A 26,549-nucleotide genomic window follows, 5' to 3' on the forward strand; every position below is an offset into this window, starting at 1 on the left:
AGTAGCATGTATTGAATGTTGTGGAAGTGCATTGGTATCGAACAACTGGAGAAGATCCATTAGAAGGAAAGTACAATCCTAAGATGCTAAAACAAAGCAAAAAGGAGAAGAAAGCATGAAGTTATCGCCGTGCGGACACGCTCAATCTAGAAGATGTAGAAATACTTATGTAAGGGTTTGATTTTAAAAAATATGGTCACTTGCGCAAGACAACCGTAGACATGTTTAAGCAAAAGGTCAAAGATCTCTCTTAGTTGCAAGGAGAAGAATTTGTTTTTTGTAATTATTGTAATATTTTTTGTACTTAAATTTTCATTGAATGTAAAGTCTTTTTTTGAGAGTTCTCTTGATTTAATTGATCAAATACATTTTAAAAGGTTTGAAAAGGTAGCAATATTTATTAATTTTTTAAATACCACCTACAAAAAAAAGTGATTTATTTCAAACAATCTCTAAAAAGTAGTCAACACTATTCCGACAACTTTGGTAACTAACTTGGTTTACCTAAAAATATTCCCTCTAAAAAATGCTTGAAAAGCATGAAAATGTCTTCATATGATTTTTTAAAAATCAAGTCAAGAATTGCATCTCTATGTTTATAAACTATGTGGTTTTTTGCACTTTTTATAAAAATGAATACATGTATGATCTTCTTAAATTTAAAAGTTTCTAGTTTTCATATAAAATAATGTTAAACCTCAATATGTACACAAGAACACAAAACTTGTAAAATATTAAAACATGTAAATAAAAAAAACTCATAAAAAGAAGATTTTATTTTTTTAAAGTGTTTTTGTGAACCAATCTTGATACTATGCATACACACTACACATTGAGATAAATAACCACAAAAAATGGAAATAAATAACATCATAAGCTTATTGCAATTGAAAACACCTTGTAAAATATAAAAAATCAGAGAAAAAAATATGTCTACTTTTCTAATTCCAAATATGTACTTTGAAAGTGTTGTTTTAATACGAATGAGTTTGAAAATGAAAAATGAAAAATTTACAAACTAGTTATAATGCCTTAGCAAGACGTACTATAGATAATTATGAGATTTATTACCTCAGGCTTTTGTGTAAAATAGAGTGCACCATGAAGTCCCAAATGTCTAATGTTCTGGATTCTATCTTTATTTTCTTAATATGCTAGAATATACATGTAATTCTTGACTATCATTGAATTTTGAGAATTATTTATAAATAGCAAAGTTGTCAATTTGGCCCTCAATTTGAAAAGTGTTCTAGCTAGAGCAAAGTATTGTTTAAATTACCTATCAAAAACAATCCTAGGTTTTCAAGTGAGAAATAATATTATTTTTTCACATAAAGTTTTATTATCTTATTTTTTTACATATGATGATATCATCTTTATATATAGTGCATCGACTTTGTGTGTAAAGTTGATGCATTTGTATCCACTTTAATGTACTATATGGACTCTAAATTGCAACAAGGATGCCTCTTCTGGATGCCCTTCCTATCACCCTTGACCCACATGTGTTGCACAAGGTAACTCAAATCACACATACAATGTGGGATGAGCTCTACCACACAAAAGCTCTACCTTGATCTCGCCCAAATCAAGCATGCTACCAATCATACTATGGATTGCTCACAAACCAGATTCAAATATAACTTGAAAGATGAAATCTCGAGGTAGAATCTATATATTATCACGTAAACTAGGGGACGATTATTGGAAGCTTATTATAGCCTTGCATCAATTGTTTAGAATTTAATTATATGAAAGTCCCAACAAGACTTCAACCAGTGACATTTTTGACTAATTAGAGGCCTTGATTGTTGGAATCCTTATTATCGATGTAAGTGGATTGATCTCATTATTAATCAAGTTTTGACTCTCCAAGATTAGCTTATTAATCCTGTTAGTCGTAGTCATGCCACAACTAGCAAGGTTAGTTCATTTATCCCATAATGAAGGCTTTGGAGATACGAATGAAGTCAATATTCTGCCTAGATTACTCATATCTTAGCCATCGAAGTCCGGACTCTATATAAGGTTATAGGTTTAACGGTCTCTGTCATGGATTGTGCCACCTCCACCTTCATAGTTGTTTGCAATAACTTATCCTATGTGAGTCGATGTAAGGCATCCAGGGGATAAAGATAGCAAGTTTACAAGTCAAAACGAGATGGAGAAGCATGAAAGGCAATGTACTTGTTGACGTTACCTTAATGTTGATGTTACCTTAATGTTTCCTTCTCCTCCCCCTCTTGCCTTGCCAAATTGGCAAAGATATAGTCAGAAAACTACCTCTGTTTCTTATATGGAGGCATCCTTGCACCCAATTTTGGAGGCAGCACAAACAAACACTTCAATGCAGGAAAAGGCCCTACATGTGGTCTCATCCAAAGCCAAATTTGGGAGCTTTGAAATCGGAGAGCTGAATGCGGCTCACCAAAATGTCGACTATGATTGTTGTCATGACTGTTGGAAGCTACTTGGCATCAAAATTAGCCTTGGCCTTGTCCATGATGAGGGCTCTAGTGACTGTGTCGTATGCAAGCATAACCTCCTCTAAACTATCAAAGGTGCCCATAGTCAGTTTGTTTTATTAGGACCTTGAATCTCTATAGTAAATTTCCCCCACAATTGCCCTCTCTCACTTCATGGTAGTGGTTATAGGCACCCACTTCATCAAAGCTAAAAGAGGCGGCGACATCACTTCCTTACCTATGGGGGGCAGTCGTTACACCTACTATGCAAAGCAACTTTGTTGACATCACATTCTCACTCTCAACAGCCATACCCAAGTGTAAAAAGCTCAAAATACAAGGAGGTTTTGACAAAGTGAGTCGAAGATGAAGGTGAGAACAAAGATCAAAGGTAGTGGGAGAGGCAGAGTTTATGGTTAAATGGCAAGCTCAACACAACGCTTATGTACTGAACTTTGAGCACAAAGTCAATGCACTGCATCGACTTTGTGTGTAAATATGACATAAGCATTTAAATTACCTTGCGTTGAAAAAGTGCATCACGCCCAGGCTCTTCTTTATGTAAGTTGATTGTTTGCCCTTTTTGATGCAAGCTGTCATACTACTCTTTGTACCTACAATAATGTACTATCTGTACAATCCTATAATGCATTGTACTAGCTGTACTATCCTATAATGCGTTGTAGCCGCCTGTTGCACCCGACAGTACTTGTTGTACTTAAAGTGTACCTGCAATAGCCGCGTGCATCAGCTGTCCTGAGCAGTGTTCGAAAAAAACTATTTTCCCAAAAAGTAAAAAACCTTCATCTAAAAATTGTGAAATTATTTATAAAGAAAATTTTCAAATTTTGAAGGTTTTTGTTCTACAACCCCTCAAAATCTGCAGGTTTTTGTACCCTTAAGTTTCAGATTTGAAGGTAATTTTATAAATCTGCAAGTGCAAATTACACTATACCTGGGTTTTTTTGGAACACGTCCTGAGTCCTGACTCCTGACTACACTGTTGATTCCATGTGCATATGTTGAGGTTACACACGTTTGTATGCGTAAACGGTAAAATTAAGTTTCCATTTACAGTCAAAATTACTCTAGCCTTTATCAATTTTCCACACAGCGCAGCGTGCTACGCACCTAGTTCTTTATCCTGGCTAGACCCTATCCACAAAATCAAAGGTGCGTCATAACTATCTACGAAGTTTTTAACTACTATGAGTCTCTTGATATGATATTGTGCATGTCATATTTATTGTAAGTTCTGAGTCTTGAGTTGTTATTACGTGCACCACCGTGCTTAGTGTTGTATGTGAGCGAGGTTGTTAGGGCTCTAGGTAGATTTCAGGGTGCTTGTGTGTATGTGGCACCCTGCGGGCCCCAGCATGAGCGGTCACCTAGCCGGTGACCGCCTCGGTCTAGACAGTGGTGCAGACAATTATGCAAAAGAGTTGTGAACACACGTCCGTATGTCGGGGCATTTACTTGGATTCAGACCCAGGTCCCTGCCACCACGGGAGGCGAAGCTCCTATCCACTACACCGCACGCACACTTGTGATATACAAACATGTCCATAACACCTTATGGGGACATATATCTATAAATGGACCCATCACCAACCATTGATCGGGTGACCGGGCCCACAGGGTGCCACGTATGCAGGCACCCCGAAATCTAACGTTGAGCCGGTTGAGAGGAGAGCATTTTCTTTGAATCATATTAGATTCTAGGCCTATAATGGTGGTTTTGCGTACATGCACACAACCATGGTGGTTTCTCAGGCGACGGCATTGAGAAGCCTAGCCGAGAAGCTGCTTTCTATCGGTGAGATGAGGTGAGCGACTGCTCTCAACTTTCAAGCGCCCTCCATTCATAGTGTACATTGTAAACTTTTAAAAAAGCATTGATTGATTATTGAACTTCCATCAGCACTCAAAAGCTACTTGACCTATCTTCTCCCCCCACATGCAAAGCAGCTTGTCTTAGGATTGCCGACAGTGGGTTTATTGCAGGGTCCGTCACCCTAGCATCCTCTCCTCCTCCTCCTCCTCCTCACACACACGTAGATTCCTTTTGGCCACTCAAAGCTATTAAAATAAAATTTAATAGTGGTGCAATATTTCCAAGGTAGGTCACCCCGAGCATCTGCTCCTCCTCCTCCTCACGCACACGCAAATGTATTTTGGCCACTCAAAGCTATTAATAGTGGTGCAATACTAAGGGAGAGCGAGAAGGGGGGGGGGAGGCTCCAACCCTCACAGTGTAGAGAGAAATTAGAATCATGTGGAGTCAACATTCAAAATTCAAGATAGGGAAATTTCACTCATTTTTAAGATCTTGTGTCCAATTGATGTGTATAATAGTTACTAGTATGTAATTTACTGGGTAATCTATGTGGGTATAATTATCATACTCAAATCAAAATGAAAATACAATGTTTTACTCATCATCTTTGCATACAATAAGTGAAAATGATTGAAATTTGATTTATGATCTTTACAATTTCAAACTATAAGTTTTGCCTATTCACCATCATGTTTAATGACTCAAATTTCATGTGTTTTTTGAAGATAATACTCAACAAAGTAGTGTTGTGTATGTTTCAAGCTAGAGGTTCTTGCCATACTTCAATCATACTTGCATACTTGTAATGAAGCAAAACTAAGGTCCAAAACATATAAATAATGGGCCATGGGTAAGGATACTATAAATAGGGCCTTGGGTTCATTGTAGGGATCTTTTGATTATTCATAGTTTGGACACTTACATGTACTCTTGGCTCTTTTCATGGAGATGGCATTTCATGATCGAGGGCTCATGGCAAGCTTGATAGCCAATGGCCATCCTCATGGTGAGAGGTTAAATCACTTAGGCCATATGCACATACCTTCTTTGCTACATGTGCATGTGGATTTTTTTCTCTTTTCATCATAATCACATCATTGGAGCTTGATGCTCATTAGAGTACAATAGAGAGAGAGTTAGAGAGTTGCTATAGCTTGAGAGCTCAAGAGCTTCACTTAATAGCTTATGAGAATGGCCAAAAACATCCCCTTTCTTTAGCTAACATCTCTTTTATAGAGATGCCACTAACCCTAACCCTAGGCCTCTTTCACACATGGGCGGACAACCCCATAAGTGAGCCCTGCTTAATACACTTAGACCTCTCATTTAGAACCCACATTGGCCTAAAACGATTTACATTGCACTTCGGCACAAAAATATGGAAAAATTATGTGCGTCTTTATGTTCCCATGGCTACAATCCCGCTCTCTCGCATTAATTGCTTCCGGCCTCCTTCCATAATCCGTGTTCCCGTGAGTGTTCCCATGGAACATTCCCCCCTTCTTTAATCACGCACGTCCTCGGGCGCGGTAGAAACAAAAGCTGCAAAAAACAATGGAAGACAAGTAAAGCCCTTTTATTGAAAAAAAACCAGAAATGAAAATCTCACACGTGAGCATGCAAGTGAAAGGCCGATTAGAGTTTTAAAGAGTGCTAAAAGAAGCGAGTAAAGACTAGTCAAAGTGAGACTAAGTGGTAGATAGTGCTATGCAAAGGCAAGTGTGTTTGTACATCGCAGGTTATGACCGCAGTCTCAATGTCCTACAAGTGTTGAAGTTATTCCTAAGTGGCAACCCTACTCCTAAATATAAGCCATGGTGATTGGTTCTTTCTTTCTTTCTTTCTTTCTTTCTTTCTTTCTTTGTGTGTAAAGAGCAGAAGATTAAAGAGAATTATTATTTTTATCTTGATAAAGAGGAAGGTTCCATCCCACAATGAGACCCAAGCAATGGCCACCAAGAGACCTCCGCCAAGAGAATCTAAAGGCCACTAAGTATCTCAAGGGCGACAGACCCTTTTCTTTCTTTTTAACATAAGGAGTACCCCATGAAGATGAGGGCATCGGTCTCAAGGGCCCATAATGTACCCAAGAGTCCTACCAGCATCTATCAAGGCGATAGAGTCCTTGTAGGTCTTCTTCTTAATCTTTTAGACGTCAGTGTTCACCCCATGGAAACCAAGGCATCGGTCCCAAGGTGCTAAAACAACCCAAGGTCCTACCAAGCATTCCACATGGCCGTAGACACGTCATGTCTCAAGTCACTTCTATATATTTTTTAGGGTATGTGTTTCGTAATTTTTTTTGTTTTTTTCTTTCGTAGCACCTAGCCCATACCTAAGAGGTAGCTACCACTAGGGATAACTAATATACTTCTAGAGCATAAGAACTTGGCATACTCTGTTGGTATATGTCTTACACCGTCTTCAAATAGAAATACCTTCTACTAAGTCCTCTAAGAATCTGGAAATCACTCGCCACATAGTAACAACTAATTTAAAACTTAAACCAGCCAACTGTTTGTGAGCATACAAACAATATATGCAAAAGTGAAAAGTACATAAAGAACAAAAGATTATGATTTGAATACACCTATTGTAGTGCTCGTTGATGTGGCACCTTTGTCTTGATGCATTGCTGATGTGCAGATTGCTTCTTTTGCTCTTTGTAGGCATTGCATGTCTCCCCCCTTCCTCATTTGTGTGCACGGTAGGTGGACTGTTGGAGCATGTTTGTATGCTCTTGTTTTGCTGAGATCTCTGCAAAATGTCTTATTAACAAACAAGAAAAGAAAAGAATAAAATTTGTTATTGGTGCCAATCACCAAATATAGCCGAGGGGAAAAACCCAGTGGGAGAAAAGTGCCCTGGCTTGTTGATCTTATTGTGGTGTTGATGAGCTTACCCTTGCACTGGTGGTGGATCCGTGTCCACTTCTGCTAGAAAGATGGTATCAATCACTTCAGGATGCAAGGACAAGCCTGTACAAAAGCCGGCCTCTGGAGAAGGTGGTAGAGGAAGGAGTGCTTCCTCGCTAAAATATGGCATTGGTTCTATGGGAAGGTTAAGCAGACAATGCCGATTTTGGAATTGCTCAATATAGGTGCTCATAGTGATCCAAAATTGACATGTTGAGGCTGGGGGAAGAAGGGTTTGCAAGATAGGTGGTTGCAAGTCATTTATGCATGTACACCTCTCAACCAAAGGTCTCACTCAACTTTGTAGAGACAGTTCCATCGCCACCTTCATCAAAGAATGAGGATGTCGTGCCACTTAGAGTCATGACTAGATCACAGACACGAAATGCCGAAATGCAGACTGATGAGATGCCTCGAACTAGGGATGCAAAGGCAAATCTAGTGGACAAGACCCTACATTCCAATAGAAAAAAGACCACTAGGAGGAAAAAGAACCGCAACAAGCAAACTAAGAGTGCATCCACTAGTTCTCAAGAAGTCTCTAAACAAAACATGAAGGATCAAGCTTTTACATCCCAAGAAGTGCATGAGGAGCATCAACCTCAACCTGGGCCTAGTGCTAAACAAGATGAGGCTAGTACAACCGAGGATAGTTCTGGGGGTTCTGTTTTTGTGGATAAGGTGAACGAGACTCTAGATGCCATCATTGATGCTCATAGAAGTCGCATTGCAGCTTTATCTGAGCTACCCAAGAAGCTTCAAGAATACTCAAACCCTCGTGAATGAGGAGAAGATCAATCTAGCTGTACATTAGCAACTCATTAGGGAAGCTCAATCAATACTTGAGGGCCCACCTCCACCTATCCCTCGGGGCCCAACCTCTCTTAAGCCAACATTAGAAACCATACCAGAAGTGTCATCAAGTTGGGAAATGAAAAGTGAGTTGATCTCACAAGCTCATAGCGAGAAGTCTGCACCAATTGACACCCCATTGAAAGAAGGCATTCTGCCACCACCTAGTCTCGCCTTCCCATGTAATGATGAAGTTATTTATGCTAATGAGGACATGGCAAATGAGATGTGGGCAGTAGTTCATGAGAAAGTTAATGAGAATATGTCCTCTATTATTTCACCTCCATTCTCCGAAGTGGATTTTACCAGGGGCACAGGAAACAACTTTAGACGCCCAAACATCCAGGAGGAAGTTCAAACAATTGTTTCTCCTAGAAGTAAGCATACAATGAAAACCTTACCATCTTATTTGGGAGAATATGAGAACTGTTCTCAAAACTTGAGGATACCCTCCATGCATAGAAGGTTGACAAAGGAGATGGATATGGGCATCGTGCAAGCTATTTTGTTAGCACCAATGGCTTGTACCTTACCTTTGCTTGATTTGATAAAGCTTCGACCAGAGTTGTGGAATGATATTGCCACATGTTTGTTAGAGCAGGTATTGCTACAAAAGGGTCACCATCAATGTACTATACACCCTGAGACAAAGCATGTTATGCCAGTTCCTATCAACAAAGTAGGAAAATTTTGTGAGAGGACGATCAGGGAAATGATACCCTCCCATTAGAAGTGCGAAAAGTAGCTTCAACTGCAATACTTGATAGTGGTGCAGGAGTGGGCATTGTGACAAGGTCCATTTGGAAAAAGTGGGGTAAACCAGCTATTAGGAGTACAAGGATGCACTTGCAGCTAGCAGATGGAAGCTTAGAACATCCCATTGGGCTGCTAGAGAACATATTGGTCACCACATGTGGGATTGAATATGAGCACACCTCTGCAGTAGTGGATTTTGGAAAGCATCCAAACTATGAAGTGATATTGGGTAGACCATTCATGTGACAATTTCAAATGATTCAGGATTGGGGATACAATTATTTGTACCTCCGACATGATTCTGTCATCACAAGGGTCAACCTAAAGAATCACTCATATCGTGATGTAACGCGGTCTCCAATAGATGAGTTTGATTCTACTTCATCTGAGGGCTCAAGAGTTACATTGTCATATGGGCGAGAAGATATGTGGATGTGTGGAGCCTCATGTAAGGATTTCAACACTGAAAGACTTAAGGGTAATCGAAGTGTATCAGATGAGGCATACATTCCACAACCCTTCCCTGAGCACTTAATTGATCCCCTAGAAAAATTGATATCCAAATTGTCATCCCCTAAATTCTGCGTAGCCTTACGTAAATGTTTTGAACCAAAATCTCCAAGAGAGAATGAGCTCCCTCACAACCAACCATCCTTAATTCCTCTCCAAGTGATGGGTGAGATGCCTTGTGTTCAGTGCAATCACTACGTCCGTCCCAATCCCCATTGTGCGTACAAAATGCTTATTTTTCTATACTGCATTTATTGCAAAACCTTTGGTCATAACACATCTCAATGTCCTATTCACCTATAATTAACTCAAAGCCTCCATCTCATGTACTGTGCCCCAACCAAATACAGTTCAAAGGGTCGAAACTGCTCAAAAAATAGTTCATAGTCATGTGATTACCTAAAGGTAAACATGGCATTCACTTAAACTAATAATTTCTTTAGACTTCAATAGAGTTTTTAGATTGCACAAGTAGTTAACTAAAGCAAGGAATAAGAAACACTACCGCTACTAGTTGTCTTATCTTTTGAATGACAATAGGCACAAAGGTTGCATTGAGTGGGTGCTCGAGTTAAAAGCGCATGTGTAATCATTACCACCGATCCAAATGACATATAATCCATAAGCAAAAGAAGCTAGGTTCGGCTTGCTTACACACAAAATATACAAATTTTGAGACAAGTACATACATAGTATATGGATGCACATGCAAAGTATTTTAAGTTGAATATACTATAATATTATGCATAAAAATATGGTAGGAATTGCTCTTTTAGCATTATGCATAAAATTAAGATATGTATTATTTTCTGAAAATTTTGCTATAGCTTCGCTATTACTGATAATTCTCAATTTTTTTCTAAAGAATAAAAGCTTGTAATGAAAATATGATAGTAGTTCCTCTTTTATGCTTAAAATCAAGCTATGAATTTAAATCATAATTTTAACATAATTATAAACTTAATTATAATTATCCCACTAAATTAAGCTCATTCTATTATTTCTCTTTTTCCAAATTGATAGGATAATCTATTTCTCATTTAGAAAGTAGTTTTTAACTACTTATAAATAATCTAAAAGAATTAACCATTATTTTGTTAACACAAAATCATAAAAATACCATTTTCTTAATCTCTAGCTTATCAAGCCTAGAGTTTAGATTTAAATTAAGAGACTATCATTGAGAAGCATCCTTTTTCAAGGGGTTTAGCCATAAAGATGGCTATTCTTTTTTAGAGAGAGAGATTTACTTAAAGAAAGCATTACAAATAAGCATAAAGATCAACTTTCTCTTAATTAAGCATTAAGACTTTAAGGGAAAGCTTGATTTGAATTAAAACAATTATTTAGAAAGCTTCTCAAGCTTGAGAGGGGTTGAGAAGAAGAAAGTTATTAAGAAAATTAGAAAAAAACCATAAAATTTGATTTTACCTCCAAGTTTGGCTTGATTCTCTATTAGCAGCAGTGAAGCCCCTGACCAATCAATTGGTCCACCAAGAGGAGAAGAGCAACTCCAAGAGTTGTTGTAGAGAGAGAGAGAGAGAGAGAGAGAGAGAGAGAGAGAGAGAGAGAGAGAGCTCCAAGAGAGGAAAATTCAAAGGATAATAGAAAATATGATAATTCAATATAATAGAGGCATAGTATAGCTCCAATATTCCATTACAAATGATTGAGGGTCTATTTATAGGTGAGGGAGGGCACTAACCAAGTCCAACTGGGTTCTAGAAATTTTTAGGTTCAGTTTGACTCAATTTGGACCAGTTTGGCTCCCTTTTTTATTTGGTTTGATCCAGGAGAGAGGAGAGATAAAAATATCAGAATGTTTTTGAATTAAAAATCCTTCCACACATGTGAAAGAGGCATCTACCTCAAGAGTCCCCCTCAAGTTTTCAAAGGCATTAAGGTCAGTAGGGCTAAATTGGTTAAAAATATGTTGTATAACAGACCTTATACATCAATGGGGCAAGCCACTTCTTAATTTTGGGAGTCCAACCTATCGATTGCGTGTCTAGATTTCTTGAACCAAACCTTCTTACTACCAGGGATAATGATGGGTGCTTGCATGACTACAATATTGTTGCTTACAACCATGGTGTATTGTTGCTCAATAAAGTGGAAAGCCTAAGAAGAATAAACACTTATGGCACATTCCTCTTTGCAGACTATTATGGTGCTCACATTCATATTATGAGGGATATAGCATCATTTGGTAGCTATATACTTTCTAATTTTCTATCATATTACTAAGGAAACCATCACAATTTTGGCTAATTAGCTATTAAATTATGTCTAACCTATGGACTTTTAACAGCTTTGACCAATGCTCTTGATGCATGTTGTGGTGCAAGGCCTCATTTTCCTTACGACTTTGATAACTCAAATCTTTGTAGCATTAGTTCATTCCTCTGCTGACACCGTCATGTCCTTGCAACATTATCGACATGTGCTTTACCTAAGCCAATTCAATTTTGTGACTCAGATGGATATGACATTATTCCTATACGAATGGTACAACCACGTGACCTTCTAGATGATTTGTACTATGGGGTTGCATCCACAGCACTGCATGTAGAGGAAGTCTCAATGGAGAATTTAACACTCGAATCGGCTAATGATGCTGATAAGGAAGACAGATGGGACTCTGATTTTGATGATGATGTGATAATCCCCGAGGAAGAGTTAGGAAAGGCACGCCTACTCTTGAGAGGAAGGGAGGGAGGTTCAAATAGAGATCCCTCGAAGCCGACCCAAACGTAAATGCTATAAGAGCCATAAGAGAATCCGTAAACAAGATGAGAGGGAATGACGTGAGAGAATACAAAAAGAAAATGAGGAGTTTAAGAATGAACACTCTCGACCACCACCTCACTTCTCAGGAAAGAATGGATATCTATACTATGTCCAAGCACAAGATAGTATCAAAGACCAAGTAAAATGATCAGATGGATTCCAACCAGGAGAAAAGCTAAAAACTGTTAGCAAAAATCACAAAAAAACAAAGAGACCAAAACAAAAACTCAAGTCTCAAACAGATTCAAAAGAGAGTGTCGGAAGTACAAAGATAAAGGTTGAACGAAAAACTCTGATGCAAGATTGCAAAAGAGAGCTCAAAACCGCATGGTCTTCAATTAGTGATGACTCAAGTGGACAAGAACAAGGTCTCAATGTTCCCCCCAACTTCACACAGTACACTCTTCAAGATCGGAAGATTGTTCTTCAACAGCCCATGCGACAAAAGCCAAGCATGCCAGGGGTTTCATATGATGGTCGAGAAGATGAAAAAAAAATTGATATCGCTAAGCCAGGAGAAGAGCCTCGCTATGTGTGGATTGCCACAGACTTGTCCTCCTTAGATGAGGAGAAGTTATTAATTCAAACAATAAAGGAGTATCGCGATGTTTTTGCTTGGAGTTATAAAGACCTCAAAGGAGTTGATCCAAACATATGTCAGCATACAATTCCATTGAAAGAGGATGCAAAGCCTTCCAAGCAACGTCCTTATACTTACAATGAGAATTTTGCACGAAAGATAAAAGAAGAAATAGACAAGCTCTTAGAGGCAAAATTTATCTATGAGATTGAACACACTGAATGGGTCTCCCCTATTGTAGTGGTGCCCAAGAAAAATGGAAAACTTCGAGTATGTGTAAACCTCAAGAAGGTAAATGTAGCTACATTACATGATCATTACCCACTTCCAATCACGGATCATGTTTTAGAACGAGTTGCAGGGAAAAAGGCATATAGTTTCTTGGATGGATTCTCCGGTTACAATCAAGTGTCAATTGATCCGAAGGATCAACACAAGATAACCTTTGCTACTGAAGATGGCATCTTTGCCTATCATGTTATGCCATTTGGTCTAACAAATGCACCTGCAACCTTTCAGCGGTTAATGAGTCATGTATTCAAGGAGTACCTTAGGCTATTTCTTGAGATCTTCATGGATGATTTATGTGTTCACTCACAAGAGCGTGATGATCATATAGAACACCTCAGACTTATGTTTCAAAAGTGTCAAGTTTATTGTATATGCTTGAATCCTGACAAGTGCAAATTCATGGTAAGACAAGGGAAAATTTTGGGCCATATTGTTTCTCGCAATGGGATTTCAATAGATATGGATAAAATTAATGTCATTGTCTCATTACCTCGGCCTATCAACCCTAAAGGGGTACAAATATTCATGGGACATTGTGGCTATTATCGTCGATTCATCTACATGTACACTGTCCTAGCCAGACCATTATATGCTCTTCTTGTAAAGTTTAATTGGACTGACGAGTGTGAGGAATCCTTTGAAAAGTTGAAGCAAGCATTAGTGTCTGCACCCATCTTACGGGCACCAGATTGGAACCAAATCTTTCATGTCCATATCGATGCTTCAAACTTTGCAATTGGATGTATTTTGGCTCAATCAAGAGAACATAATAAAGATTTTCCAATCTCATATGCTAGTCGACAGTTGAACAATGCTGAGAAGAATTACACCACACTTCAACAAATGCATGCTGCCCACACACGGAAAGAAGCACATGACCTACTTAAACGTCAGGCTCAAGAAGAAGCTAAAGCTAGAGTTGCAAAAGCCAAGGAGCGTCGCAAGGCCTTTGTGTTGACCTTACAGTTGGCTACTGAGATGAACAATATGTCGATCCTTCCAATATTCATGTGTGTCTTCATCTTCATGAGACTACCTACTTTGTCTCTGCCTTGGTGCAGATTATAATGTTCTCTCATTTGACACATGGGTAGCCTTGGGACAACCAACACTTGTACACATTCCTATTGACTTACGAAGCTTCTCAGGTGAAGATAACCCTATAGAGGGAAAATGTGTCATTATGATGTCCATTCAGGGTCACCAGATGTTTCATTAGATTGGAAGAATAGACAATACAAATTGCAAATTGATTCTGATTGCATCTTGGGATCTGCTGCTCCACGAGTTTTATCATGTCAAAAGGATGGTAGTTCTACCTTACACAACCCACTTTCAACATCTTCTCTTCAAGCTCCAAGACAAATGATGTGGATAATCGATGAGTCCTCAAGTGAGAGCCATGGCTGGTATGTTCCAACTACTCTAGTCACTGCTCAAAGAAGGCCAAGCAAGAAGAAATCGTCAATTTGGCTACCCAAAGATGCGTACAAACTTGTACCATCTAGCCTAGTTGCTAAACCTCCTAAAAAGAATATCTTTTCCAAGCCTAAGCCTCAGATTGTTACTCATTGGGTCCCAAAGCATGTTCTTAACGCACAAGGCTATTATGAGGGTGCAACAGCACTTTGGCTTCCCAAATGTCATGGTTTGCCAGAGCCAGAAGAGTGTATCAATAAGATTCCCAAAGCCACTCTTGGTTTTTCATATCAGTGGGTGCAAAGGAAATCAACACACCCTCTTCAAGATAGGATAGGTGGTAGTGATAGCACCTACAAATCTCCTTGTGTTAACCTTCCCCAAACATGTATTGAATCACCAGTTGTCTCAACTTCTCCTTGTTACACACTTCCACCATCAACTTGTGTACCTAAGACGAATCCAACTTTACATGAGTCTCCTTTGAGCATAGATTCTAGCACTTCACTGCCTAAATCCTCTTATCTTGCTCAAATTCCTCGACAATTGCTATCCTTCCCACCTCTTAAGAAGGACATACCCAAAACCAAAGGTAAGGCATTAACACTACAATTGAAGCTCTTTGGTAGATCAGTGTTTGAATAGTCTCACTTTTACTAATGTGGTTCCTTCTGCCACCATTACAGGATTGTGTTCTTTTTGAGATGATCTTATCTACTTGTTTTTGATAGGGATTGTAATGCTGGATATGAGTGTATAAAGAATGAAGTTTCTAAATTTCATTGTTCTACGCCCAGATACCTCCTGATGGATACTTGGCGAGATACATGTCCACCATGCATTGACCCTGATAGTACTCAACCTGAACATCGCAGGGGTTATAGTGCTCCTCCTTTTCAAACTCATTCTAGGTACTTTTATGCTCCCTTAGGTGAAATTTGCTATGGGCATCACTTTGTCACTTTATTCTATCAACAGTATCATCCATTTCCACATTGTCAAGAGTGTGCACGACTCGTATTAGGGAAAGCTTCACACATTTGTTGGCTATGCCGCTCTTACTTTCGATGATATGGCACAGGCTTAATGAAACAAATTGTGGGAATTACACCCCAACGCCATAACCTTCTTGATGTGAGAGTACCAGTCCGAGGACCAAATCAACATAGATTACCTGAGGAGGTTCAAGCACAACAATGGAGGGACCTTCCTCATGTGGTTTCAGCAAACAATCCTTTGGAAAGTGTTCTACACAACACCCTAGACAATATCTTTCAATTGGTGGAAACTGTGGTACTGTTGTATTGGATCGAGCTGCTTGCCTTGGGCGATGTAGACAATCACGAGCCCAATGGGGTTCTCCGCACTCATAATACAGGGGCCCATTAGTTTGGCTTCTACTTTCCTTTGCTGCCATTGACCTGAGGGGCCTGGAGTCCTAGGTTGGTAGCCACCTAGCAACATCAAAGAATTTTGTTCCCCCGAGATTGAGGCTCCAGTGCTTGGCTTGGATATGTGGGACTTTCAAAGAGATTTTCCTTAGATGAATATGATGCATATTCCTCCTCCACCCAAGTCTCTACACATATTTGAATTGTCGTAGTCAACAAACCTCATAGGAGCAGTCCCAGGAGCAAGAGGTTGAGCTCCAAGTACAGGTCGTGCTTGATCTTGTGCCATCAGAGGCTTATGTTCAAAATTAGTGTACTGTTGATGCATTTGTGGAGCCACTACACCCCTTTGCTACTCACGTTCTTGTCTCATTCTTGCAATGCGAGTACATTCCTATGTGTGGTGTGGGTATAATTCCAAGCACAGGCCTGGCACCACTTCTTTGTGGGTTGGTTTGTGACTAGAGGAGAAAAGGTATTACATTCTTCGGTTTTATGGTTACCGCTAGGTTTGTCCCAATCTCCTTAGTACTAGGTTAGCTATGTGGTCTGGATTTACTAGTGCGCTAGACCCTGAACTTTGGTCATCACCCCACTGATCTCTAGGTTGCACCTCAGGGCCAGTACCATCTTGGAATTTGAAGTTATCTATGAAATCCATAGCATCATGGCAACACTCATTGAAATTTGTATGCTTCTTTGCATAGAGATGTGTGTGCAGTGTTGAATTTTTGAGTCCTTTTAAGAAGAGAGAAATTAATCGACTCTGGGTGGGCTTCTCATCTTCTGGGCAACGATTAATGTATTGCTTCATCCTATTTACACAGTCTCTAACACTCTCAGTCTCGCCTTGCTTGAAAGAGTAGATGTTTGCTACTGTGTCATGCTGAATCCCCATCAAGGAAAAAGCAGCAATGAATCTCTCTTCCAAAACTCGTAAAGAAGATTTGTCTGAAGCCTCTAGTTCCTGAAACCAATCAAGGGCCTTTCCGTCAAGAGTGAGCCCAAACCCTTCAATTTGTGTATGCTTGTCAATCACTTGCTCAGCTCGAACTGCTTGCCTAAATGCTGCTACATGGTCATATGGATCTCCCGACCCTTCGTACTTCTTTACCAGTTTCTGAAGAGTTGATGGTCTTACTCGTCTTGAATACTCATCATCGGGCCTACGGCCTCTCACTCATCAGTGGGAACTGTTTCTCTCTTTGGTAAGATGGTCCACATGCATCCCAAATTGGTGTGTGTCCCCTATTACCTGCCTCACCAACCCCCTCCAAAGATCTTGTTACCCGCATTTCAGGAGGTGCATTTATGGGAGGCCGAGTTGGCTCCCCTACCCTCCGATTGTCATAGTGAGAGAAATGTTGCTGTGGTATGATCTGTGGTCGCACTTTTGGTGTAGGATAATATCTTGGTGCTAGACTTGGGCTACTTGCAGTGGTCCACTTTGATGTTGAGGGTCCCTCTCTAGTGAACTCTCGTAGGGGAGGAGCAACAGTTTCTCCAAGAAAGGCTGTCTCTCCTGGTTTAGCTGTATTAGTTGTTGAGAACACTTCCATGAATAATGGTTGTCCTCTCCACGTGAGCTCACGAATCTCCTTCCAATCTAAGGTTCGGTATTCATTGGCCTATTTATCAACGATTCGGTTCTTGTATCCTCCTGCATTAGCTCTGGCAATCTAGTTGTGGCATAATAGCCTTCTAAAGAGTCCTTATAGACCTCTTGAAGTGGGTCATCCTGAAAGACCTTTGTCACTGGAATTTGTCGTATAAACTCCCATTGGTTCTCAGTCCCCTGATCCATTTTGCTCTTGCCTTTCCTGTCCCTTTCCAAATTTAGATCTACAAAAAGTAAATCGTGGATGGATGGCTTTGAGGACTGGGCATTGGTCCAGGCATGTCCGGCTCAATGAGCCAATCATCTCTAGACTCCCTTGCTCCGGAAGGCTTCGATAAGTCTAGGAACTCACTCTTAGAGAGTCCTCCTAATTTGTCTACATTCTCTAGATGATAGGTGACTTTGTAGAGTGAACACCATCTCCACCCATGTACATATTACCCTGGTCATTGACTAGAGGTGCTCTATCAAGCTCTGAGAAAAAGTCCGCAATCTTAACGAGATACCGTTATTGTGGATCCCTAAAGATCTCAGCTCCTTGAGCATTCGTGTAGACATATTGAAGTCTCACATTGAGTGGTAACCCCATGATGTCGGCTTTAAATGGATTAAAAGATCTTGTGGGTGTCCTATTTGAGGCTAAGGGATGACTATTTGACGGCCCTAGATTGTCCATAGACAATGAGCTAGTTGTCCTGGAAAGGGTATCAGATTGGGATTCGGAAAAGGTTTCAGCAATATCTGCCAAATTTCCTACCGATTGGGTCCCACTTTCCTGCGTAGGTACTCTAGAAGGTGCCCTAGACCGTATGGCAGTGTCTATATGACGTCCCGACCGCAAGTGCATAAAGTCAAATTTTAAGGTTTTTTTTTCAAAAAATCCAAAAATTTTCAAGTTAGCTAAGTGAAGCTCTTAAGCTCTCAAGCTATGGCAACTCTCTAACTCTCTCTCTATTGTACTCTAATGAGCATCAAGCTCCAATGAGTATAGCTCCACTTCTTTCTCTTAATCTGTTTTAGCATCATTGAAGTAGATTAATCTATGATTAGTTGAATGCTTCTTTCTTTCTCTTGTGTATGCTGCATGCTTGTAGTGTGTATGTTTGTATAGCTCCACTTCTTTCTCTTAATCTGTTTTAGCATCATTGAAGTAGATTAATCTATGATTAGTTGAATGCTTCTTTCTTTCTCTTGTGTATGTGTGTAGTCTCCATTGATGCAAGCTCTTGCCCACTTCATTGGCAATGAGTTATTCATGGATAGACTCTCTCTATGAGCTTGTGGGTTTGTGAATGTTACATTCTATGCTTGCTTAAGCTTGTGGGTTAGTAGATGCACGCTTATGGGTTTGCTGGCATTAGGGAAAGCTAAGATTTAATCAATGTTTGAATGGGATTAAGAGATTGCCATGCATTGCTTGTTCTCTTGATTAGTGTAGTGGATTTAAGGGATTGAGAGATTGATTGAGGTGTTGAATGGTTGAATCGTCAAGTGGTGGTTCGTGTATGCCCTCAAGGGATAAGCCTTCATGCACTAATCGGGTCGAGTCCTCGGATTGACATTGTGTTTCTTAACACATTTGTTGATCGGTAGTACTCTATGAGCACTATATTGCACGGTAGAGAGAACCGCTCTACAATGGCGCCGCTGCCGGGGAGCGAGTGCCTACATTAGTTGAGTACCATACACACACTACCACTCCTTGTTAAGCTCCAATCGGTTGCAAAACTGTTGGATAGGAGAGCAGGCTTGGGGACTAATTTTGGTACTTATTTAAGACTAATCTATTGTTAAATTCTCTTTATTTGTCTTGCAATTTGAGTGCGATTGGCTAGCTATGCTTCACTTGAGGTCAGGACAAGGATTCAACACGGGAAGGATTGGAGGTAGGCGCTGAACCTGCCAATTTCAATTTGTGTGCGAAAGAGAGAGGCCTGTTTTTGCATTTCTGTCATTCTGTTTGAGGATAATTTTTACAGTTTTAATTTTCTGCATGTTTGTTTTATTTTCTGTTCTTAGCTTAGTTCAGTTCTCTGCATCTTTAATTTTGTGCATTTTAGTTCTCTGTTAAACCTGCATTTTAGTTCTCTGTTAAACCTGCACCTGTAGAGAAACTGAAATCTATACACACACATGAAGACTGAATATTTCGAATTTGCTACAAATCTCATAGCTGCACACGCATTGAATTTGCTGCAAATCTCACAGCTGCACATGCATTGAATTCGCTGCAAATCTCACAACTGCACATGCAAATCTCACAACTGCGCATGCATTGAGTTCACTGCACACGCACTTCAAAAAAGGAAAAAAATAATAATAAAAGAAGACGGTTGTGCGTGAACAGTGCACCGCGCGGAGAGATCCACACACCGCACCATAAAGACCGCCACCACCGCACTAGATAAGGGGGTGCAAAAAAAAAAGAGTCTGGAAAATTTTTCATTTTCTGCCGCAAAAAATTGGGAGGTTATCTAACTTTTCGAGAGGAGTTAGAAAACACCCATCGTCGAAATTTTGGTCCCGGAACCATTTTCCCATAGTGAGTCAGTATGGGAAACTGGTAAATTTTAGGTGATTTTCGATTCTGAAAAATATGCTATTTTTTTAGTCTAATGTGTTCGAGGGGGTTCAAAATGGGTTTTGGCAAAGTTATGCTTAAAATCAAACTATGTATTCAAATCATAATTTTAACCATAATTATAAGCATAATTATGATTATTCTCTTGATTAGGCTAATTTAAACATTCCTCCTTTCCCAAATTATTAGGATAATCCTTTTCTCATTTAGAATGAGTTAAAGAAATTCTTTCTTACTCATAAACCATCTAAAAAGGATTAAGCATATTTTCACTAACTCAAAATCATGAATATGTCAATCTTTATTCTCTAGCTCATCGAGCCTAGAGTTTAGATTTGAAATAAGAGACTATCATAGAGAAGCATTCATTTCCAAAAGATCTAGCCATAAAGATGACTAATCTTTTTAAGAGAAAGAGAGAGAGAGAGAGAGAGAGAGAGAGAGAGAGAGAGAGAGAGAGAGAGAGATTTACTTTAAAGAAAGCATTACATTTAAGCATAAAGATTAACTTAATCTTAATTAGATATTAAGAATCTTAGGGAAAGTGAGAGAGAGAGAGAGAGAGAGAGAGAGAGAGAGAGAGAGAGAGAGAAGCTCGAAGCTCCCAAGAGAGGAAAATTTAAGGAATAATAAAAATATGATTATTTTAAGATAATACTGGCATGGTATAGCTCTCATATGAAAATACAAAGAAATGAGGGTCTATTTATAGGGGTGGAAGGCCATTAACCAAGTACAACTGGGTTCTAGAACTTTCCAGCTTCAGTTTGACTCAATTTGGACAAGATTCCAACCAGTTTGGCTCCCTTTTTGATCTAGTTTGTTCCAGGAGAGAGGAGAGATAAAAACATCACATTTTTTTGAATTAAAAACCCAACCACACATGTGAAAAAGGTGCCTACATTAAAGGACTCCCTCTCCTTACCAAGGTGCAAAAATGCATCATTTCTCCAAAATATCTCATTTTTTTACTAATATCTCAACTAATAAACGTTGTGCTCAGTCAACTCTTCATCTTATGTGAGCATTTACTCATTTTTGGGTATTTTCTTTTATTCTTTGGATTTATCTCATCCCAACACTTGGATTAATCCTATTGGCCCATTGGAACCTTAATTGGACCATAATCCAAAAAATTCTTAAAATCTGGTTCCTTAGGCTAAGGTCCCTTATACCATTTTCAATTAATTTCTACTGTACATTGGAAAGTTCATTTTGAACTTCTGTTTCAGGGGAATCCATTTTAGACACTAGGAGAATTTTTGTATCCAAAGATATCTCAATTTTGAATTACCTCTCTCTAGATATTTTCTCTCTCTAGGCCAATACAGGGTAAAACAAGATCTTTCTTCTATTTCAGAGAGGGGAATAATTACAAGAACAGAAGGGGAGGTTCTTACACCTTTACACATCAAAAGATGGAGGGAGGAATCTTACATCCTACCCCACTTTAAAAATGCAAGATGTCCTCATGTCGCGCTGGAGGATAATCTCTTTCAACTTAAGATCCAACTAATTCTGGGGTTCCTTAAAGTCTGGTCAACCCTCATAGAATCCTGGGATAAAGATCCCTTCTACAAGAAGAACATATAGAACTCATTATCAGAGAATAGTTCATTCATATTCTTAACACAATAATGGTCCATCAGACCTGAACATTCCCCACGGGAATTTTAGTTATGCAGGTTCTCAATTTGTCATTCCTTAATTAGGTCCACTGGGTCAAAGGTCAACAGCAACAATCTGTCAACACAATCCACTAATCGCATAGTGATCTGCTAAAAGTTATAATCATCTTCCAGTTACTAACATCATCACTCGGATTCTCCCCATTCATCCTCATTGTGGCTTTATTCAACTTATCTTCTTTCAACTAGAATTCAGAATTCATCATCTTTCAATCAGAATATAAATCAATTCATCAATTCTCAACCAGAATTCTAAAATCATATCAACCAGCATTCGAATTCATCATCTGGATAGCATTTTTGCTTATAACTTCAATATCTTTGATTTACTCATATATATTGTCACTTATAAGGAGCTGCAGTTATATCCACGGTATATACGGGTAGTCACGGTCCTTGGAGCTGTAAGGTAAATACCATCATATCTAGGCCTCAAGCAAGTCAGGGATTCCACACAACTGTGGTACTTCCATCTGAAGACCCAATTCCCAATTTATGAATCTTCATTCTGAAAATCAATTTGTATAAATTTCATCACACAAATACAATCTCTTACTGGTACTTCATAAATTTTTGACATTTCGTGCTTCTTGGTTGATCAACTTTAGCCAATTCGCTCTGATACCAACTGAAAGATCCCTGCCCCCTCCGCGCAACAAATTCAGGGGTGCTAGCAGCGAAAGTAGCACTTCTTGCGTAGGGCAGAACCTCTCACTCAGGGCCTCGCCCACGGATATTCGGACGAGAGACTAATCCCTCGGTTCTTCCAAAACTGAACCCGGAAAAAACTTCCCTCGCCCACAAAGCACGGGCGATTCCTTCGGGAAAATTTATTCTAACATAGTCAAGAGCCTTAATTTTACCCATTGACATTCCGACCTGACATGCAGGTCACGTGGCCAAGTCAAGGGAGGAACTTGCACTTGGATCATAGAGACCAACGCTTTTTTCCTCATCTTCAAGAGGCACAGCCGTTGATTCTTTTCCATAGAACAAGGATTATCCAAGATTTTACTTCAACTATCGTAATATCACAGAATTGGGTCTTATTTTAAGGATCCATTAGTCCAGCCTAACCCCATCCAATCCCATGGGTTAGCCAACCGCCCAACCACTATATTGATATAGGATCCATTTAGAAATTTGGTTATGTTTTGCCCCGGGTACCAGGGAAAGGAGTTCCGAGGCCCCCTAGCCGGCGCTTCAAGCAAAGTTCAAGATAGTCACACCACTTACACACCCAATATGAAATTGCCTTTTTCACAGATTCGGCTATCTTTAAAACAATCTTTTAATGAAACCATAGTATCACTGATCACAATCCTCCAAAATATATAGCTTGAATTCCAACTTTCGATCGGTGTACCTTATCACATCATATTACATCTCATCACATCCTTCGTTCATTCTCATCCAATCACATCATATTACATCTCATCACATCTATCCTTATCCCATCACATCACATCCATCCACATCACATCTCATCCATTCACATTTATCCAGGTCCACATCACATCTCATCCATTCACATCTACCCAGATCCACATCACATCACATCTCATCTATCCACATCATATCTCACCCATTCACATCTATCCAGATCCACATCACATTCATCCATATCACATCTTATCACATCCATCCACATCACATCTCATCACATCCGTCCACATCACATCTTATCACATCCATCCACATCACATCGCATCCATTCACATATCATCACATCCATTCACATCTCATCGCATCCATTCATATCTCATCGCATCCATTTACATCTCATCACATCCATTCACATCTCATCACATCACATTCACATCCATTCATATCTCATGGCATCCATTTATATCTCATCACATCCATTCACATCTCATCACATCACATTCACATCCATTCACATCTCATCGCATCCATTCACATATCATCACATCACATTCACATCCATTCACATCTCATATCGCATCCATTCACATATCATCACATCACATTCACATCCATAAACATCTCATCGCATTCATTCACATCCATAAACATCTCATCGCATTCATTCACATCTCGTCACATCATATTCACAACCATTCACATCCCATCTCATCCATTTACATCACATCACATCAAATCCATTTACATTCATTCAGATCTAAATCTCATCACACTCACATTCATTTACATCCATCCACATCCACATCTCATCACATTCATCCATTTACATCACATCTCATCCATTCACATTTACATCACATCTCATCCATTCACATTTATCCACATCATCACATCTCATCCATTCACATTTATCCACATCATCACATCTCATCACATCACACTCACATCCATCGACATCCACATCTCATCACATTCACATCCATTTGCATCACATCTCATCCATTCACATTTATCCACATCATCACATCTCATCACATCACACTCACATCCATTTACATCCATCCACATCCACATCTCATCACATTCACATCCATTTACATCACATCACATCCATTCACATATATCCACATCTCCACATCATATTCAAATCCACTTTTAGTATAATTTCTCTACTTTCGACACTGATATGACTTTTCTAAGTTTCAGCTAATTGCTTGGCTTAGTTAAAGGTACTTTTTCTCGATCCCATTTAATCTAAGTATCAGAGTGTTGTTGAAGGTTTAAAAAGGGAAAATAAACCTTATCAAATTTGAATAGTAAAAACTTAGAAAGAGCATTTACGTATTGTATTTTCATTCCTTAAGCTTCATTGATGAGAACCAATTCGAAACTTTCGTTTACTCATGGGATCCTCGATCCTCCCAGGGATTCCAAATTTCCTTTTCTGAATAAGAATTATCCAAGTTTTCTCGATGGATATTTTCACATTCTTTCTCAAATTTCTCAATTAAGATATATTCAATATTCTTCTTTTTGAATAAAAGATTCATGGGATTTATAAAAATCAATTCTACCCATATTTCTAAATAATAATAATAATACACAAAATTTCACTTTTGATAAATACCCATAATTTGAATTATGCCGAAAATTCCTCTTTTAACATTTAATTGTTTGGATCTTGAATATCATGGGAATTCCTCTTTTTGCATAAAAATAAATTTACCAAAAATTTCTCTTTTCTTTTAATTCAATATTTATGCATAAATACTAAAAATTTATTTCCCATAAGTATGATGAAAATCATTCTTTTTGCATAGGATGTCTATTCCTAGAATATGGTAGGAAGTCCTCTTTTAGCATTATGCATAAAAATAAGATGTATTATTTTCTGAAAAATTTGCCATAGCTTTGCTGCTATTACTGATAATTCTCAATTTTCCTAAAAGAATAAAAGCTTGTAATGAAAATATGATAGAAGTTCTTCTTTTATGCTTAAAATCAAACTATGTATTCAAATCATAATTTTAACCATAGTTATAAGCATAATTATGATTATTCTCTTGATTAGGCTAATTTAAACATTCCTCCTTTCCCAAATTATTAGGATAATCCTTTTCTCATTTAGAATGAGTTAAAGAAATTCTTTCTTACTCATAAACCATCTAAAAAGGATTAACCATATTTTCACTAACTCAAAATCATGAAAATATCAATCTTTACTCTCTAGCTCATCGAGCCTAGAGTTTAGATTTGAAATAAGAGACTATCATAGAGAAGCATCCATTTCCAAAAGATCTAGCCATAAAGATGACTAATCTTTTTAAGAGAGAGAGAGAGAGAGAGAGAGAGAGAGAGAGAGAGAGAGAGAGAGAGAGAGAGAGATTTACTTTAAAGAAAGCATTACATTTAAGCATAAAGATTAACTTAATCTTAATTAGACATTAAGAATCTTAGGGAAAGCTTGATTTGAAAGCTTCTCAAGCTTGAGAGGGGTTGAGAAGAAGAAAGTCATTGAGATAATTGAAAAAAACCACATAAATTAATTTTACCTCCAAGTTTGGCTTGATTCTTAATTAGTAGTGAATCCCCCAACCAATCGATTGCTCCACCAAGAGGAGAAGAGGAAACTTCAAGAGTTGTTGGAGAAAGAGAGAGAGAGAGAGAGAGAGAGAGAGAGAGAGAGAGAGAGAGAGAGAGAGAGAGAGAGAGAGAGAAGCTCGAAGCTCCCAAGAGAGAGGAAAATTTAAGCGATAATAGAAATATGATTATTTTAAGATAATACCGGCATGGTATAGCTCCCATATGAAAATACAAAGAAATGAGGGTCTATTTGTAGGGGAGGAAGGTCACTAACCAAGTACAACTCGGTTCTAGAACTTTCCAGCTTCAGTTTGACTCAATTTGGACAAGATTTGGACCAGTTTGGCTCCCTTTTTGATCTAGTTTGTTCCAAGAGAGAGGAGAGAGAAAAAAACACATTTTTTTGAATTAAAAACCCAACCACACATGTGAAAAAGGTGCCTACCTCAAAGGAACCCCTCTCCTTACCAAGGTGTCGAAAATGCATCATTTCTCCAAAATATCTCATTCCTAGGCTAAGGTCCCTTATACCGTTTTCAATTAATTCCTAATGCACATTGGAAAGTTCATTTTGAACTTCTATTTTAGGGGAATCCATTTTAGACACTAGGAGAATTTTTGTATCCAAAGATATCTCAATTTTGAATTATCTCTCTCTAGACATTTTCTCTCTCTAGGCCAAAACTGGGTAAAACAAGATCTTTCTTCTATTTCAGAGAGGGGACTAGTTACAAGAACAGAAGGGGAGGTTCTTACACCTTTACACATCAAAAGCTGGAGGGAGGAATCTTACATCCTACCCCACTTAAAAAATGCGAGATGTCCTCATGTCGCAGCTGGAGGATAATCTCTTTCAACTTAAGATCCAACTGATTCTGGGGTTCCTC

This window comes from Cibotium barometz, chromosome 2 (genome assembly GCF_041138505.1).
Source record: "Cibotium barometz isolate CiBa-2024 chromosome 2, ASM4113850v1, whole genome shotgun sequence".
In the NCBI taxonomy this organism is placed as follows: Eukaryota; Viridiplantae; Streptophyta; class Polypodiopsida; order Cyatheales; family Cibotiaceae; genus Cibotium; species Cibotium barometz.